Raw genomic sequence first — 3,369 nt, 5'->3', positions numbered from 1 at the left:
CACAGGAGTTTGAACGAAGGACCACTTGAGCTGCAGTTAAGCACTCTACCACTAAGCTATACCCCCATGACAACAGGAGTATAGAATTGTGATCTCCAGGACTTTGAAGGACAGACCCTGCTTCATTGAGCTCCGTTGCCATTCCCAGACCACAGGTGGTTTTAAAAATGGGGTTTGATTAAACTTCTTAAATGTGGCAACCACCACAGCTTGCGCACCCACCGATATAGCTTCTCCCACTGACATAGCTGCCACCTCTTGGGGAAGTGGATTAACTACACCCACAGGAAAACTCTCTCCCCTCAGCATAGAGCAGTGGTTCTCAAGCTGTGGGTCAGGACCCCAAAGTGGGTCATAACCCTGTTTTAATGGGGTTGCCAGGGCTGGCATTAGACTTGTTGGTGCCTGAGGCTGAAGCCAAAAGTCTGAGCCCCAGCACTGAATCCCTCAAGCTTTGGTTTTGCACTCCCTTAACTGGGGCAGGGCTCAGGCTTTGGCTCCCCCCTGCCCCTGCCTGGTGTGGAGGGGCTTGGTCCCTCTTTCCAGGGCCATATAGTAAGGTTTTTTTTTTTTTTAGCTGAAGGGGGTTGCAGTGAAAGGAAGTTTGAGAAACCCTGGCATAGAGCCTCTGAATATGTCTAGACTTGGCTCCCTGTGACACCGTGGGTGATCAGACACTGAAAGTGCAGCCATGGAGACACCACACACCAGCCTTGCCCAGCAGGCAAGAATCAAACCTCCACAGAGAGATGCTTGTTGTTTTTTAACCCATCTCCCTAAGCCCTCAGCCACCACCACTTAACACAGGGGCTTTTCTACACGATGGTTCTGGTCTCACTGAAGGGTCATTTCCAATTGTTTGCTCAGACCAGCATTAGGGAAAATGGTGCCCTGAGCAAAGCTTGTACTTTGGCACTTCCCCATTGCCCCTGGACGATCCCCACTCCCCCTTTACCACTAGCTCCTGCACTCCCAACCCTTGCACCTCCTTCACCCCTAACTCCTGCCCCCTCCTGTGCCCCCTTTGCCCTTAACTCCCTGGGCCACCAGCCATTGCTCCTCTCCTGCAGCCCCTTCACATGGTTCCAGTGCTGGGGGCCCTGCACTTGTTCTCCCTTTCCCTGGGCTTTGGCATCACTAGCCCCTGCTTAGCGAGGAGGGTTCAGTGGTTCCCAAAATGTGGGGCATGACTCCTAGGGGGACACAGAGGAACATTCATAGGGGCACCTCAGGGTCTGAGCCAGCCCCCATGGAGGGAGCAGCACTCAGCACCACTCTGCCCCAGCTCTTCTCCAACCCCACCCTCAGCCTGGGGCTCTGGCTCCCAGCTCGGCCTCGACCCCCTTACCCCTGTCTGCACCCCTCTCCCCTGCAAGCAACAGCCCCACTCCCAGCCTCGGTTTCCGATTGTGGTTTCCGAGGGTCCACAGCCATGGATAAGAGGCACAGAGTGAAATGTTTGGGGACCCCTGGTTTAGGGTGATGTTCTCAATGGCTTCTATGCAGTCCAATAAAAGCTATTCCTCACCCACCCAGCCCTCCATCAGGACGGACTAGGTATGTTCTGCTGCCCCTCACTCATGCAGGAAGGATAATAACATTTCATTCCACTCAATGCTAAAGTGATTTGTAACCCACCAGCAGCCAAAACTGGTCATTTTGGGAAAGTGGCTCCATCATGCTGCATAGCTAGGCAGAGTAGGTGTGTCTGTGCAAACACGGTCTGTTCCTGAAGTCTTTCCCCCAGCTCCTCACTAGATGTGAGGGGGGAGCTCATTCAGCCCCTGCTTCCGCTTAGTGTTTAAAAACTCCTTATTGTCCCTATCTCTGCTGGCCTTAGATTTCTCCTCCTGTCTTCTTCTTGCCAGCTCAGATGAGGTGGCTGAGTGGTTAAGGTGATGGACTGCTAACCCATTGTGCTCTGCACGCATGGGTTCGAATCCCATCCTCATTGGATGCTTTTAGTCGTCGCCCCTCCTTTGTAGACAAACATGTACCCCTTTGGTACAATGACAGATCAAACAATGTTCCTTCTTGCAAACAAAAACCTTCTCAGAAACTCAGAACTCCCTTGCTTTAAATAAAATGTCTAAATCCCAGATTTCTTATAAAAAAGTTCTCTAGTCCTGTATTTCTTAGTTTTTATCTCAAAAGGGAACATCCTCATCATCTCCCCCAAACACCCTGGGACCTGCCCAAATTATTAAAATACCATCAACCCGAGCAAGGCCAGAACAGTGAACCAGAGCTAGTGTCTAGGCCAAGCTGCTCTGAAGGAGGCAACTCAAACATTTTCTCCCTGCTTCCCTTGGCAAGGTCTGACTCAGAAAATAAAATTCCCCAAACTGAAAATTTTCTGCTGAAAAACCAATACTAGTCTGGTTGGGGACTTTGGTTTGCAAGTATTATTGTTATTATTCTCTTCTGATTTCTGAATCAGTTCAGTTTTTTCTCCTCCAGGTGTGGTTCCACCTGCTGAGTTGTGGGGGAGAGAGACCAAGTCATGATGTCTCTTCCCATCTTTCATAGCTTCTTCCAACTTGCTAGGAAGCTCCTTTGCTACGATGTGAGTCAAGCAGTGTCCCTTGTCTCTGTGCTATCTCGGAGAAGTCTGCATTGTACACGGTTCCTGGGATAGTCCTTGGGAGTGTGGATCCCTTCAATGGGCCAGCAGCGAGTCTGGCTCCTCCCTTGTCACACCAGAAAGGCTGGTGGGGGGCATTTCCCAACCTCATAACATATCTCAGTAACGCACACAGAGCAAAACTTCATAACTTCCCAACCAATGCGAGCACACACAATCCAACATGATATTAATGTTCAACAGATCAAGACTTTTGAAATGATACCTCACCAGGCAGACTTTGTACAAACCATGTCATCATTATATGAGAGTGGTGAATATGGGGCTTCCAGGTGCTGCTTTGAGCACAGCGTGCCACACCTGGGCTTACACTGCAATGGAGACGTACCCTTAGAGTCCATCTCTCCTGGGATAAAGATGGCAGCAGGGCTGGCCTGGGTCATCTGACTTGGGCTCCTGGACGTAAAGCTGAGGGGCTAAAAACTGTGATGCAGATATTTGTGTTCACACTGAAGCCTGGGTTCAGAAACCCTCACCCCTCGTGGGGCCTCAGAGGTTGGGTTCAAGCCTGTTTGTCTGCACTGTAATTTTAGAGTCTTGCAGCCCAAGCCCCATTACCCTGAGTCAGCTGAGCCGGGCTTTGGGACAGGTGCCCTGGGCCTGTTAATCACAGTGTAGACATAATGTTAGGATACGTCTCCAGTGCAATGAAACACCCACGGCTGGCCCATGTCATATTAACCAAGGTCATGTGGCTTGGGCTGTAAAGTTGCAGTGTCCGTGTC

General features: G+C 50.6%; 1 non-coding gene across 1 annotated transcript; it reads left to right on the top strand.

Moving 5' to 3' along the window:
• The first annotated feature begins 1,872 nt into the window (after positions 1-1,872).
• On the top strand, positions 1,873-1,954 carry TRNAS-GCU. The gene has a single exon. It is a non-coding gene; the product is annotated as a tRNA-Ser (tRNA).
• The last annotated feature ends 1,415 nt before the right edge of the window (positions 1,955-3,369 follow it).

The sequence above is a fragment of the Mauremys reevesii genome, unplaced genomic scaffold (assembly GCF_016161935.1).
Source record: "Mauremys reevesii isolate NIE-2019 unplaced genomic scaffold, ASM1616193v1 Contig4, whole genome shotgun sequence".
NCBI lineage: Eukaryota > Metazoa > Chordata > Testudines > Geoemydidae > Mauremys > Mauremys reevesii.
This window is presented reverse-complemented; position numbering and strand designations above follow the sequence as displayed.